Raw genomic sequence first — 17,198 nt, 5'->3', positions numbered from 1 at the left:
GGAAACATTTCAACAATTATAGTTGTCCAAAAATTGAATAGGTAACCTTTTTTTCCAGCTAGAGGTCTTTAAACACAGTCTGCATGGCTCCTACTCAGGGAGTCATTGAAATATATCTTCTCTAGGGTCTCTTATCATTATTTTATATATACATATATACGTATATGTACGTATATACGTATATATGTATATATATATATAAGTGGTAGATATAGATATAGATGTAGATATAGATATTTATATAGATAGATAGATATAGTTAGATATGTAGATAGCTAGATAGCTAGATTGCTAGATGATAGATAGATTAGTGGTAAAGAAAATTGACAATAGTTTTTTAGCATAAGAAAACTGGATTCAAATCCCATTTTCTGCTACTTACTTCTTGGACAAGTTGTTTAATATTGCTGGGTCTCACATTCTTTAGCTATAAGATAAGAAGGATGGGCAGATCATCTATAAAGATTACTTTTAGTTCTAAAGCTTTCGATCCTGACACAATTTTTCACCTGGCTAAAAAGGGAAGGAGCTGTTGCTCTTTTACAGTTCTTTCATGCTCTATGATTCTTAGATATTATACACATACACAGAGTCAATCCTCAACATTCGAATATTTGACTTTCATGACTTCACATTCACATGATTTTATGAGTAACTTCATTTTCACTTGTGTAGCCATACATATTCCTGGCTATGCACTGTAAAGAATAATAATAATAAAAAAAAGGTGTGATAATTCAAGTTTGTGGAGTGGTTGGTATTTTATGAGACACTTCACTGGTCTTGTTTGTCCTACCATTGTAAAGAATTCCCCTTGCATTTATTGCATATTTTCATTATTTGTCTTTAAAACTTAAGTTTTGTGCTGCACTTCTTTTCCTAAAGTATAGTAAAAGTCCTTTGGTCTCAATCCAATGCAGTCAGTGATGTGGCTTAGTGAGGAAACAAACGTGTTAGATAAAAATTGTGCCAGAATGATTGTAGGTACTATTGGCCTAATTAACCAATTGGCTAGAGTAATTGAGGCAGCCTCAAGGTTAAATGTCAATTGCCTCTGCCATGCTCCCATCTCTAAGACTTGTAAGAATCCCATATTGTATACAAAGTAGAGGTCCCTGATAAATCATTTCACACTTCTGTGTTCTTCTCTACAAGCTGTGAAGGACAGAGTGTCAGAGATAATGTTGAGATCTTGCCAGTCTTGACCTCTTCTGACAGCAGTGACTAAATTCCCAGCAACCTCTCATTTGGTTTTCAAAGGGCAGCCAAGCTAGAGAGGGTTATAGCAGTATAGAGTACAGTACAATGCCTTCACACAGCCATCTGACACAGTAGAAGGGAAGATTCTGGTTTGAAAAGTGTTTTATCTCTAAAAATTTTATTTTTTCTTTAGCATTTATGGTGCTATAGATTTTATGAAGTATGAAAAGTGAATATTGTCTGAAATCAATTATTTAATTAAGATGTTAGCACAAAAGTTCACAGAATTCCAGAGAATAGTAAAAAATGTTTTGCATGTTACCAATTTTATTTTGTATACAGCATTTTATTGGTTATTTCAAGGTTACTTTATTAGGAAAAGCGCCAGTATCGGAATTAATGTTTTGTTATACACAATTGTATGCAAAAAAGTGCATTTTCAGTAATCTAGCAAAATATTAGGGTTTGGGTGGTCATAGGATCCTAATCCCCTATTTCCCATACATTCACTGTATCAACATTAATGTTTTGTATTTTCACAACATTTTCTCAAAACATGACCTCTGTAAAAGTTACACACACACACACACACACACACACACACACACACACACGCACAATCCAATATATATGGAATCTAAAAATCATACTGAACTGAAAAGTACTACCATACACACACAGACACACCCACACAGTTTTATACATGACCATATCAAAACCCTGTGCTTATGTAAATGTCACATTTGTCCCCACTGACATAGAAACCACCTTAGTTCAGGCTTTCATCACCTCTTACCTGAACTATTTTAATGATTTTGCAATATAATTCCCTGATTCAAGACACTACCCTCTCCAAAACATCATTTATTTGGCCACCAATTTAATTTTCCTCAAGCATAAGACTGTCTATGTTACACCTGTACTTAAAAAAACTACAGTGACCCCCTGATGCCTCTGAGATAAAACATAAACTCTTCAGATTCCTTTTTAAAGACAATTATATCCTGGCTATAGAAAATCTTCCCATCTTCATTACACATTGCTCTCCTTCCTGAATTCCATGGCTTAGAAAAATTGGCATTCTTCTGTTTGTGACCCATGGCATTCTATCTCCATATCTTAGTACTGACCATCCCCCATTCCTCCTTACTATCTTTGAGAATCAGTCCAAGGACTGTCTCCCACATAAATCCTTTCCTTTTCCCTTTGCTCCAATGGTTTATTACCTCCCTTCTCAAATGGTCTGATATGTGTTTTTTATTTGTTGGAATGTAAGCTCTTCACTACAGAGACTGTTTCATTTTTGTATTTGTGCCCCCACCATGAACCATAGCACCCAGCACATAGGTACCTGATAATTGATTCTTGATTAATTATTTTATTAGGTAATGGAAAAAATAATGCAATTAAGGTTTACAAAGCGGACCTTCCTGAATTGAACCCATTATGTGTGCTAGCTTGGCATTTAGTAGCTTTGGGGATGATTAAACCCTTGACTGCTTCCAAAAAGGTTTGCCTGGGACAGCATTGACTGACTTTCACATTTTAGGTGACTGAACATGTATCCCAGGATGGACATGCCTATGACACTCTAGTGGTGATCATATGAATTGAGGAAGCCCATATTGATGATGGGTAGGCAAGGGAAGATGTTGCATTGGAACAAATGATCACTGACAGGAGAAAGAGCCTGAGCTCTGGTATGGCTGGATAGTAGACAAAAACAATACCAATTCAGCAGTCTTTAAAAATGCTTTATGTTCTGGTAAATTTAAGCCATGGATCTCCCTGGAGACAATAACAGTTGACATAATTTGTTACTTAATCTTGTTGAATGTCATTCTGTCAATGCATGTATGTAAGAGTCATGCATTTATTTCTTTTTTGTGTGGGAAATAAATAGCCTTTACACACCTGATTTATATTATACTTTTGGGTACTTTCCACCTGCCTCCACTTTTTTGGGAGGGAGATCATAGATATGAGCCAAAGTTTATTCTTTATGTAAATCATCCAAAAGATGAATGAGTAATGAGCCAAAGATTGTGAGAAAAGAGAGTATCACCCCCCTCATTAGATACAAGGAATTCCCAGGACTGAAACAGATCTGACTTCATGAATGGGTCCAGAGTTGAGTGAAGCCCTCTAAAGAGAAAGAGTAGACACAATTCCCCAGTCCCTGGAGCTCAGCAGTGCTTCTTAATATTAAAATAGAATCCGGTCCATACTTTAGCAATGTTTCTATTCAACAATATTATAGTCTGGTTTTATATATGTGTATTTTAAAATTCCATGGTGATGTGACTAACAAAACTCAATTTTTTATGCTTTTCAAAAAGATCCGGCAAACATCAATGTTCTAATTCAGCACACCATCTGCAGTGAGCAAGTTCCAAACAAAGGACATGTTGAACCTGTAATTTTCAGACAACTCAAAAAATCACCCTGAGCTGCCACTCTGACTGTACTGCTGATGTCACATCTCCACTGTAAAGAGAACATGCTGAGACTACAACTAGCACAGCAATATTTTTGACCAGATAATTAAGCTGTTCCCATATGGGCCAGTACAATGCTCATGCTGTGCAGGTTTTTATTTTGCTTTCTGGGTTTATACAACCCACACAGCTATGTGTATGTGAGGGAACTCACATTTAAAAAATATGGTGAAATGACTCCCTTTGTAGCCTGTTTATATTTCCTTAGTATTGTTTCTGATTATATACCTTTGCTTTGCTCTATGACCTTCAAAAAGAGAATGTTATTAATTTAATTTTTCTGGTAGGGGATCTATCTATCTTTTCTTTTTTTTTCTTTTTTTTTTTTTTTTAGTGAGGCAATTGGGGTTAAGTGACTTGCCCAGGGTCACACAGCTAGTTAAGTATTAAGTGTCTGAGGCCGGATTTGAACTCAGGTACTCCTGACTCCAGGGCCAGTGCTCTATCCACTGCGCCATCTACCTGCCCTATCTATCTTTTCTTAACAGTGCAACATCAACAGAACTGAAAAAATCAAACATTTTAAAAAAGACTTTCGAAAAAGTTTTATGAATGCCTTTTTAATACTACAGACAGTTTTTAATATCACAAAAAATTGAACTTGTCCTTGTAATGAAGAAAAAATTAAGCCAAAATAACATGGCAACTTCATCTGATAATGTATGCAATATTCAATGTTCAATACCCTATTAAGACAAAGGAAGCATGTTTCCTCCCAAAGAATCTTGTTGTTGATTATTTGTTTTTCTTTTATTGGGGGGGGTGTCATATTTCCAAAAAGAAAGAATGGAAGCTTTTTCTTGCTAAGAATCAGGTTTCAGTTGATCCTGTCACCATTGCTTCCTTTTCAAATATCTACAGAATATAGTTGAACTAAATGAGGTAAAAGAAAATATCTTTCCCAAAGTGAAGCACTGACCATTCCAAGTAAATCTTTATAGGCAAATTAAGGGTTCAAATCTCATTATCACCTAAAATGAACTAATAGGAAGTAGATTCACAAACCTCATGTTAGTATAAACTTCTATTCCAATGCTTCAATCATAGTGTGGAGGTGATCCTGGGTACTTGAAAAATCATTCAAGCATCGTTTATTGGTCCTATCAGACTTAAAAGGTTGTGTATAGACTGTGTGTCTGAAATCTGACAAACATTTTAGTTTAGTTCAGAGATGTTTGCTTACAGGCTGTACCATACTAATTTTTTTTTGCACAAAAACTAACAACTTCACAGAGCTATTGTCAGGATCAAATGGGATAATACATGTAAATTTTTTTGCAAACCTCAAAGTACTATATAAACACTAGCCTTGTCATTGTCATTGTCATCAGCATCACCACCATCATCTATCTGCTAAGTTACAGAGAATTTATTACCTGGGTTTAGCAGAGAAAGTAATAACAGTAATGAAATCATGAGTCCTTGAAGTATTATCAGTAATAATAATGTGTTATAGGGGCAGCTAGGTGGCGCAGTGGATAGAGAACCGGCCCTGGAGTCAGGAGTACCTGAGTTCAAATCTGGCCTCAGACACTTAATACTTACTAGCTGTGTGACCCTGGGCAAGTCACTTAACCTCAATTGCCTCACTTAAAAAAAAAAACAACACAAAAAAAAATAATAATGTGTTATAGCAATGGTGCCTGATAGCATATGGAACATTCTACATCTATAGTACTTCTCTGATTCTACTGAAAAGAGGTAAATGTGTTTCTTCATCAATCCTCCAAGGACAAGATTGGTCATTAAAATTTATAAGAGGGGGCAGCTAGGTGGTACAGTGAATAAAGCACTGGGCCTGGATTCAGGAGGACCTGAGTTCAAATCTGACCTCAGTCACTTAACACTTACTAGCTGTATGACCATGGGCAAGTCACTTAACCTTCATTTCCTTTAAAAACAAACAAAAAAGAACAACTTATAAGAGCACAAGACACAGTGCTAAATAATTATAATAATTTAATCTGATAAACCCAAAGGCTCCAGCTTCTGGGATAAGAACTCAATATTTAACAACTGCTGAGAAAACTGGAAAATAGTATGGCAGAAACTAGGCGCAGAGTAACATCTGACACCATATATCAAGATAAGGTCAAAATGGGTACATGATTTAGACATAAAGGATGATACCATAAGCAAATCAGGAATGCAAGGAATAGTTTACCTGTCAGTTCTACAGAGAAGGTAAGACTCCATGACCAAACAAGAAATAGAGAACATTATGAAATGCAAAATGGATAATTACATTAAATTAACGCGTTTTTGCACAAACAAATCAGTGCAATCAGAAGGAAAGCAGAAAGATGGGAAATGGTTTTTACAGCATTTCTGATCATCCTGATTTCTCAAATATATAGTGAACTGAATCAAATTTGTAAGGATACAAGTCATTTACAAATAGATAAACTGTCAAAGAATATGAACAGGTAGTTTTCTGATAAATAAATTAAAGCTATCTATAATCATATAAAAATACTCTAAATGACTACTGATTAGAGATATAAAAATTAAAACAACTCCAAAGTGCCACTTTATGCTATCAGATTGGCTAATATGACAGAAAAGGAAAATGATAAATGTTGGAGAAGATATGGAAAAATTGGGATAATAATGTAGTTTTTGTGGAGTTATGAACTGATCCAACCATTCTGGAGAGCAATTTGGAACTATGTTCAGAGGGCAATCAAATTGTGCATACCCTCTGATCCAGCAATAGCACTACAAAATCTGTATCCCAAAGAGATTATAAAAAAAGAGAAAAGGACATGTACAAAATTATTTATAGCAGTTCTTTTTGTTGTGGCAAAGAATTGGAAATTGAGGAAATGCCCATCAATTGTGGAATGGCTGAACAACTTATGGTATATGATACAATGGAATAGTACTGTGCTATAATAAACGATGAACAGGTAGATTTCAGAGAAACTTGGAAAAACTTAAGTGATGTTGAGTGAAGTGAGCAGAACCAGGAGAACATTGTACACACTAACAGCAACATGGTGCAGTGATCCACTATGATAGACTTAGCTCTTAACGATACAATTATCCAAGGCAATTCTAAGACTCATGATGGAAAATGGTCTCTATACCTAGAAAAAAAAAAGAACTGTGGAATCTGAATGCAAATTGAACCATACTATTTCTACTTTATCTTTTTTGTTTTTTGAGCTTTTTCCCTCTTGTTTTGATTCTTCTTTTACAACATGACCAATGTGGAAATATGTTTAATGTGATTGCACATATATAAGCTATAGCAGATTGTTTTCTGTCTTGGGGAGGGTAGAGGGAAGGGAGAGAAGGAGAAAAATTTGGAACTCAAAATCTTATAAAAATAAATGTTGAAAACTATCTTTACATGTAAGAGGAAAAAATAATATTAAGATTGGAAAAAATAATAAATCTAACTACATTTGTGAATAAGAAACATTATAACCATTTGTTTTTAATAGTGTTGTTAATCACTAAGTTTCAGTGTGGCAAGAAAAACAAAATATGAGATTAATTCTAATAATGATACTTGTTTGTACTCATTTAACTCCTATGTAGAAGAGAGAAATCTTTTTAAATCATATACTTATTAATAATTATTCCTTTACTACCAGTGCTATCTAAAAGGCAATGTTAGTCTCATTTTATAGATAGGAATAAAAGATGCAGAAATTAAATAACTTCCTCAAGGCCAGAAAGGAAATTATATATTGTAAATAGAATGAAGTCACAAATACTATAAATCAGTTGGTGAATATGGCACTTTAAAAACATACTCTAGGATAATGAATTAATCCATGTATTATCTAGTCCTTTTTGTAGAGGTTGTTAAGAACTTTCATATCAAGTCCTACTTAAGGAACTATCTCAAGCAACTTTAATAATTATTATTATTATAATGCAAAATACTATTTTCACCTTTTCAATGTGTGGCCTTTCGCTTTTATTCTTTTTCTACCTTCACAATATGATTAACATGGAAATATATTTATATGATTGAAGATGTATAACCTATATCAGATTGCTTGCTGTCTTAAGGAGGAAGATTGGGAGGGAAGGAGAGAGAAAAAATATGAAACTCAAAATCTTACATGTAATTGGAAAAAATAAAATATTATTTACAAAAAAACAAACAAACAAAACAACCACCACCTTATAAGAGGAGACTAGCAAAGATGGTAGAGTAGGAGAAGGCAATACAGTCCAGTTCTCCTCCCAAATTACTCCAATAATGATTTAGAAAGAGCACAAGATTTAATAGTGATGAGGAAATTGTGAGAAAATAATGGGTTTTGGGATGTCCAGAGGCTCCTTCCCCCCCCCCCCTTGAGAGGACAATATTGAGATTGATTGGATTGACTTTGCTGATTAACTCACTTAAAGTTGACTTTATTGAAAACACACCTGCCTGAGAGCCTGGCCCTCAAGGGGTATGTTCTCTGAACTCTGCTTATGGACTGCCCTCAAGTCCAGAACCAATGGATTTGGGTGATCCTAGCCAATTAGCTTGGAGCAGTATGTAAGGACTGCCTCTCATGGAGACCCCAAGAAGATTTGGCTGACACAGAGGCATAGGGACTTCCTTTTTTTGGCCTGAGACTCAGAGGTGGTGGTGGTGGTGCCTTGTCCTCTTCTATTCAAGCTAGACTTTCTGAACTCCACATGTTATCTCTTTACTAATATCTAATATACTTTAATAAATGCTTAATGCCCCCAAACTGGTGCTAAAGCTTCTAATGTATAAGTAACAAATATATGATAAATCCCAGCTAATTTTCCCAAACTTGGGACAGAAATAAGGTGCCCAAATATAGTTTTACTTGCCACAAAATCTAAGGGAAAATTACTAATTTTCTAGCCAGGTCAGCATAAGGATATGGACAAAGGCTTTCAGGCACTGAAGGGGAGGGGTACAAAAGGTCAGGAATCCCAAAGGAAATAAAGAAAAAAAAGAAATGGGGGTCTACTAGTATCAGAAAATACCACAGAACAAGAATTATTATTATTATTAACCAAGAATTATTATTATTAAATTAAGAATTATTTGGTTGATCAGTGGAATGGATTAAGTACACAACATATAAAAGCAAATTCATACAATACCCTAATGTTTGTTAAACTCAGAGAACCTGCAAAAGAGATCTACCAAGGACACAAGATTTGATTAAAAAAAAATAAAAAATCTGCTGGGAAGACTGTAAAACAATCTGGCCAAAATTAGGTTTAGACAAATACCTCACATTGTATAGCAATATTAACTCCAAATAGATATTTGACTCAGGCATAAAGACAAGGGTATGTTAATAAATGTTTAACAACCAACTCTCAAAAAATGTATTGCATATGCTTAAGTTTAACTTGCATTATTAATATTTTCTCTATCAATTCCTCAAGTCTGGACAATCAATGAAAAACAAATTAATCATTGACTTGTAGTCTTTGCTGATTTCCAAGGAAAAAAAAATCATACTGAAAATTTAACAGTCATCTCTCTCAAACTAGCCTAAACTGAGATTAGCACCACACCTGTATAAAGGGTTATATCATAAACAATTTAGAGAAACAAGCAAGATAGTAACTTTCATATCTATACATAAAGAAGAGTTCATGACCAAATGACTACTAGAATAGATCAAAATAGTTAAACTTTAAATTAAAAAAAAACAAACAAAAAAAAGGGGGGCAGCTAGGCGGCGCAGTGGATAAAACACTGGCCTTGGATTCAGGAGTACCTGAGTTCAAATCCAGCCTCAGACACTTGACACTTAACTAGCTGTGTGACCCTGGGCAAGTCACTTAACCCCCATTGCCCTGCAAAAATTAAAAAAAACAAAAAACAAAATAGTTAAACTTTACAGATTTGATTACAAAAATTAAAAATATATATATTTTGGGGACAACACTGAAGAGCTAAAATTAGAAGAGAGAGTTGACTGAGAATTATATTTGTAATGTTTTTCTTTGAAAAAGTTATATGAAGAACTGTTGTAAATTTATAAGAAGAAGCACCATTCATCAATCAATAAATGCCCCAAATAGGAAAGGTTTTAAAGGAAAGAAATGAAAAATATTTAGAGCCAAATTTTAAAAAAAATGGCTTTTCAAGTCATTAATAATTAGAGAAATACAAATTAAGTCAAATTAGAAGATGCACCTCTGACCTATTAAATTTGAAAAGTGAAAAAATACTAAGTAAAATGAGAAATAGTTGGAGCATTTTATCCTTTAGAGGAAAAAGAAATGGGACCCAGTAAGAATGTTGATAGACTTTTGGAACTCATGTCCTCATAAATTTTAGTATCAACAAACTAGAGGGGTACTAGTAAATGTTTAACAAATGGCTCTTTACAAATATATATACACACATAAGTATGTATATGTGTACATGTATAAATGTATATTTATATATAAACACATATGTATCTTGCACACATGACAGACTTTTAGGTTTTATTTGCATTCACATTTTCTCCATCACTTAAAAAAATCTAAACAGCAATAACAACAAAACAATCAAGTCCTTATTTGTAGCATTTGTCAGTTTTCATGAAAATTTAACAATGATCTTCAAGAGCTATTCTGAACTAGCCCAACATATTCCTGTAATAGATACATGTGCCTATGACAATTAACACCTTTCAAGTGTCAGTCCCAAATGTTTATTATGTGTGTGATGAAAAGCAATAGAAAACACAATTTTAAGGCAGCCATGAAGAAAGTAATAAAATACAACTAGACATATTTAAAACATGGGAAATAGGGGCAGCTAGGTGGCGCAGTGGATAAAGCATCGGCCTTGGATTCAGGAGTACCTGAGTTCAAATCCAGCCTCAGACACTTGACACTTACTAGCTGTGTGACCCTGGGCAAGTCACTTAACCCCCATTGCCCCGCAAAAAAAAAAAAATGGGAAATGGTAAAGGAAAAATTATTTTTTAATGCCACAACGTCATTTATAATAGAAAAGGGGAAAAATATCAGAGAGCATAATACCTGAAAAAGGTCATTATGATTTCTTAAACCAAGAGCAAAAGGAGACCATTTAGTGGATTTCTGGAACAATACAATTGTACCTCTTTAGCCTCAAATGACAGCGCAGTGACTTGTGGGATATTGGAGCATTACTATTATAAAGTCTTATTTTCTGAGGTTTATTATTTTATTATGAAATGTATTCCTAGTAAACTCTTCTTATATGATAGAGATTTTAGGCAGGGCAAAGTATGATTTTTCAAAAATAAATTGTCTCTCAAATAATTAATTTTTTTCTGATTTTAAGAAGAAAACATTTGAAAGCAGGGATCTTTTTGCTCATTTAAACTAAAGAGTAAGAATTAATATTTTTAAAATTTGATTATTCATGAAACCTTTCCTTTTTGGCACTATTTTACAAGTCATTAAACTCTGACATGTATCTGTCTCTCCTCCTGCATTAGTCATCAGATATCTAGGATTTTGTGCAGATATTTGTCCTAAAGAATAAGAGATTATGTTTTGTTTTTGTTAGAATAAGAGATTATGAATGAGTAAAAAGAAATTTATAGATGTTCTTCAGTTTCTCTCTTTCATAACAGAACTTCAGGCAGAATGAGGAATTAGAAATGTTTTGGACATTTAGTTTATATTTAATTTTATAAGATATAACATGCATTTCATTAATTGATATAACAATGTACTTTAAGAAAGTTAATTCAGTCTGTAGCAGTGGAAAGAGCGTTGGACTTGAAGTCAGGAAATCTGGATTCAAATTTTGACTCTGCTGTGTGATCCTAAACAGGTTTCTTGACCTGAATCTCTATTTCTTAATTTCTATGGGAGATAATAATACTTGTACTAGAAACTGCATAGAGTATTAGTGTGAAAAAAATGATTTACAAACTCTAAAGGGCTAAATGAAAGCAAACTAGTAAAATGCTTTACTTTTGAAGGACATTAAAATTATGAGACCACTAGGAAATTGTTTTGTGTAGGTTTTCCTAAACAGTAAATCTTGAGGTCTTGACTGGTTATATATGAGTGTCTTTCTATTCTCATGACCTGTTATGTAGCACATACTCCTCTTCCTCATTGAGATTTACTTCTATGCCTTACCAGGTGGGCTTGACAGTTACCTGAATGACAACCTGGAATGCCATATACATAAAGAAATATGTGACTTCTGATTGGATGAGAAACTTTTGGGAGAGAGGAACAGAGAAGGAAGGAGACCCAAGGAAAAAAGAACAAAGGTCTGGACTTTGAAGAGCAAAAAGGAGCCTTCCTCCTACCTGCAGGGATGTGGGGGAAAGCTGGCTACCCAACATTTTCCTTAAATTCCAGACTGCTAAGAGTAGACTCATTGGGTAAGAGAGTTCTCTCTTCAGTTGAGATGAGTTATCTCTCTCCATGGTCTTCTCCTTCCTTAGCTCAGATTTTGAATTTCTAGTATAACTGTCCTTTATACTAAAAAATGACCAAAAATGGCATCACTATTGTTGAGGTCATTGTACAATGTGTCCAATTGTGCGGTTCAGACCAATACAGAATTGGAAGGTTCTACTGTAGGTTGGACAAAATAGCCAGCATGACCAGTTGGAAGGGAAATGTCTCTAAATTTGCATATTTCATATTTCTTTTTGAGCTACTGCAAATCTTCTTTGTCCATAAAGCACAGCACCTTCTTTGATGCAGTCATGCCATGCCTGGTAGTCCTGTGCTAGTGTCTCCCATCTCTCACAATTAATTCCAAAGTTCTTTAGAGAGACCTTGAGTGTCCTTGTAACACTTCTTTTAACCTCTGTGTGCCTTGTGTGAGTTCTCTTTAAATCTGTAAAATCATGCTTTAGGCAAATGTGCATTTGCAGAACATAGCTAGCCCATTGGAGTTGTGCTCTCTGCAGTAGGGTTTGAATGTCTGGCAGTTAGCATTCACAAAATGTTGTACCAAAAGGGGAAAAAAGGACAAACAGGAGGGAGCCCCAATCCAGAACTGGCTTGCCTAGGTAGCCAAAACGTCATGGACTAGCCAAATGAGGTGAAGGGCACCCCTACACTGGCCTTCCAGAGGTTAGAAAGTTGTGGTTATCTCATGGCTAACAGGAGGAAGAGGATGTTCATGTTCCTCTGTTAGAGTCCTTTGTATCCATATTCACTTATTTAGTAACATATTCAATTCTGTTTCAGTAGCCAATTAAAAAGCTGATCTTTACCTCATAGTAATCAGACAAGAAATGGTTACAGAATACTTGTGCATGCGCTGAACCAGAGGCAAGGCTCCTCTATTACATGTTATTACACACTTCAAATCAATACAATAAATTCAATTCAACGAATGTTTATTAAGCACTTCCTAGGTACCAGGCACTAAGCTAAGTACTGGGGAATCAAATAAGAAAAAGAATAACAATCTCTGTCCTTAAGGAACTTAAACTCTAATGGGAGAAGATAATACAAAATAGGGAGCTGACCAAAAAGCAGGGAGTGGGGAAGGGGAAACCGGAGTGTGCCTAGCACAGAAATATGATGTTCTATGGAGTTGATATCAAATAGAGCTGCTGCTGATAGAAAATGGAGAGTTAGCTAGAAAGTTCAAATGCCTATTCTGTACAAAGGAAGGCTTTGGGAGGAGTTTACTGCTCTACCCTCCAGCCCTCCAGTTATAGAAGAGAAGAGACTGGGGTAGCTGGGTGGTGCAGTGGATAGAGCACCGGCCCTGGATTCAGGAGGACCTGAGTTCAAATCCGGCCTCAGACATTTCACACTTACTAGCTGTGTGACCCTGGGCAAGTCACTTAACCCTCATTGCCCCGCCAAAAAAAAAATTAAAAGATTAAGAAGAGAAGAGACTGCGGAAGTCGAGAAGATGTTAGAGTAACAACGATTAAGTCAATCAGAATGGAGATGAGATTTCAGGTAAGCATCTTATCCTAGGTGAAGCATGATATTCTGGGAGCTAAAACCAACCAGAGCTGTTGATAAAAAACACTTCCAGATGCAGGTTCCCTCCCCACAAGGGCTGGAAGCAAGGAGAACCCCATGCTCTGAGCACTGATTTCCATTGGTCAGTAGCCCCAATCTCCTGCTATAGCTTGTTGTCTGTCTGTCTGTCTGTCTGTCTGTCTGTCTGTCTCTCTCTCTCTCTCTCTCTCTTTTTTCAGGTCAATGAGGGTTAAGTGACTTGCCCAGAATCGCACAGCCAATATGTGTCAAGTGTCTGATGCCAGATTTGAACTCAGGTCCTCCTAAATCCAGGGCAAGTGCTTTATCCACTGTACCACCTAGCTACCTCTTGTCCTTCATTCTTAAAGAGGACTATGACAGTGGCCTGATGTCATGACTTGCAGTGAATTGGATTTAAGTGAGGGAGGGCTATGCAAAGTCAACAACATTACTTTCTCCTCCTGAGTCATCTGGGTCCAGAGGCAAGATATACATCAGGATGACTAGAGATGGCCCCAGGTGTTTAAGGCCATTGGTGTTAAGTGACTTACCCAGGGTTACACAGCTAGTTAGTATCTGAGGTGAGATTTGAAATCAGGTCCTCCCAACTTCAGGAGCAGTATTCTGTCCACTGTGCCACCTAGCTGCTTGCTGTGGCAAACAACACAGAACCTTCCATACACAACTTAGGAGCTTTACTGTCATTGCCCTTCCAATCCTTTTCTACCAACAAATGCCACACCCTTTCCACACATGATCTCATAGAAGTTCTCTTCTTATTGAGATCAGGCTCATTTTCTACACTCTCAGGAACCATCAATGAATGAATGGATGACATATTGTTTAAATCCATATAAAACAAACAACATTATTTTCCTCATAAGACCTAATATTGATTGACAGATTATAGTGGAAGAATCTTTGCTGTGAGATATAAATTCATGCACATGCATAATAGGTGTTTGCCCTGAGGTCTTAGATAGATTTAGAAAAACTATTAGCTTTGGTATTCCCAGAGAATCCTGATTACTCTATTAAAGTAAAAACAACGCATAGTTTGTAATTAAATGAGTATGAACAAATAATAGCATAACCAGTAGCCCAGAACCCTAATTTTAGTTTTACACATGTGGGTTTCAAATCCAGAGCTTTTTGCAAACCTTTTTGACTTGTTCCCCTACAGAGTTCCCTCTGTGAACACTAGAATTTTGAATATTTAAAATTGTTGCTTAAGGAAAAACATAAAAGTGCATTCTGCATCTCAGTAAGCATTCAGGCTATCAATTTTATATACTGAAAGCAGGATCAACTTTTTTTTTAATGTCATAGAAAATTCAAAACATAAAGACTCATATTCAAGCTTATAATCATTTAAGACCACTGTTCTTTTGAGCCTGTGCTGTAATACTGTACCGTTGAGCCCAACTACCCTCCAGAGACTTATACAGTCCATAGGACTTATAGTAATACTTCCAAGATTCAGACTTCAGTGAAAGGGGAAAGCGCTTGGGCTCTCTAGAGAGACAACTTTTGTCTAATTCACAGAAGTAATGAAGGAAAAGGTCAAGTTTTGCTTGTCTATATCATTATTTGATCCCTTGCTGCAATGCCAACTCCTGCTTGGTGCTGGAATTTAATGCTATCTAGAAACAGTACCTCTAGGAGTTTGGCTTTAAGCCCTCTACCACTGTCCTCAGCTGCTGCTATCTCTTTGGTTCTCTTTAGTCTTGAATGTGATTCCCCTTTAAAGAGTGTGAGGCAGCTAGGTCATACAGTAGATAGAGTACTGGCCTGGAGTCATAAAGACTTGAGTTCAAATCTAGCCTCAGATATATACTAACTGGGTAACCCAGGTTAAGTCATTTCACCTTTTTTGCCTCAGTTTCCTCAACTCTAAAATGGGAATACTAACAGCATCTATCTTGCTTTGTATATTTATATGAATTTAAGGTTAGCTAAACCCTTTTTATGCATTATTACATTTTATTCTCACAACACCTTTGTGAGTTATGTTCTATTATTATCTCCATTTTACAAATGTGGAAACTGAGGCTCTGAAAAGTTGTATGACTTTATTGAGATGATATAACTAGAAGGTGTCTATGGTAGGATTCCAACTCATATTTTCCTAATTCCAAGCACAACACTGAAACTGCTATGTCTCATTAAATTATAGTAGGTTAAATGGGTGTAAAGAGTAATGGATTTGAGATTAAGTCATATGAGATACAGAGACACTTAGGTGGCACAGTGGATAGAGCCTACAGTGAGGAAGACTCATTTTACTGAGGTCAAATCTGGCCTCAGACACTTACTAGCTGTGTGACCCTGGGAGAGTCACTTAATCCTGTTTGCCTGAGTTTCCCTATGTGTAAAATGAGCTGGAGGAGAAAATGGTGAACCATTCCAGTGTCTTTGCCAAGCAAACCCCAAATTGGGTCACGGTCAGACATGACTGAAACAATAAAACAACATATAAGATAATATTGGTAAATTGCGTAGCACGGTGCCTAATGTAGGTGCTATATAGTTGCTTATTCCCTTCTCTTCCCTTCTCTCCACTGTCCTTCCCCTCCCCTTTTTTAGTATTCTATCACTGTCTCGACCATTTTACCATCTCTGAAAATTTAGATGTACCCTGAAAAGGTTTGAGGCTTTCCCCTAAGTGATTCCAAGTCAAGTCTGTCTATCTCTTCCCCCCACCATCTGTCCTTCCCCTCCTCTCCTTTTTGTTTGTCTCCATTCCTCTCATTCATTATCTTTCTCTTTAGTCCCTCTCTCAGCTTTGTTCTCTATCTTCTTTGCATCTTTTCAAAGGTCAAGTGTAAGGGTGTGATACAGATACACACAAAGAATGATTCAATTTATTTTTCCCAAATGCCAAGATACAACCAATTATCCTCAATGTGGTTACAGTTAGCTGGTTTAAAAAAAAAAAAGAAAAAGAAAGAAATTGTAGACAAGGATGCTCATTTATAACCCATTCAAAGGAGACAGAATAAAATTCAAAATATGGTGTCAATGGAGATGTTCACATTTTGTATAGGAAGGTTATCCTCAATTAAAAAAAAAAGTAATAGCCAGCCTTAGCCTCATCACTCAACCTTAGTAAACTGAAGAAGTATGAAAAGCAATGGATTTGGAGTTAGAGTATTTAAATTGTAAAGGCTAAAATTCTAGCTATACTGTCTAAAATATCTAATGAGTGGTTGCCAATAAATTATATGCTTTAGCAAGAGTTAGACTTTTAAGCATTTATTAAGGAGAATAAGAATTTGGTAAAGAGAGAAAGGCCTAGATTCATCAATCTATTAAAGGGAGAGAGTATTCCTAGCTCCCTTCTCCACCAGACTCCTCAGGAAAGAGAGTGAGCCAGTGCCCCAGCCTCCCCCTTCCTCCTCCCACCAGCCAACATCACTTCCTGATGCCAAAGAAAGCTGCATGGTCCTGCCCTCAGAGGCCCTCTCTTCATGGCAGAGCTTTTCTACAGTAGGCCTCCAGCAGGTGGCGTCATTCTAATTGTTACAAAGTTATATTTCTAGCTCTGCTTATTTACTGTGTAACCTTGGGGAAATCACTTCACCTAGCCAGGAC

At 35.9% G+C, this 17,198-nt stretch overlaps 1 protein-coding gene across 7 annotated transcripts in view; it reads right to left on the bottom strand.

Annotated features, from left to right (window-relative positions):
- LINGO2 (leucine rich repeat and Ig domain containing 2) overlaps positions 1 to 17,198 on the bottom strand; it is a 1,558,843-nt gene that overhangs the window by 511,999 nt on the left and 1,029,646 nt on the right. The window lies entirely within an intron of this gene.

This window comes from Dromiciops gliroides, chromosome 1 (genome assembly GCF_019393635.1).
Source record: "Dromiciops gliroides isolate mDroGli1 chromosome 1, mDroGli1.pri, whole genome shotgun sequence".
NCBI lineage: Eukaryota > Metazoa > Chordata > Mammalia > Microbiotheria > Microbiotheriidae > Dromiciops > Dromiciops gliroides.
This window is presented reverse-complemented; position numbering and strand designations above follow the sequence as displayed.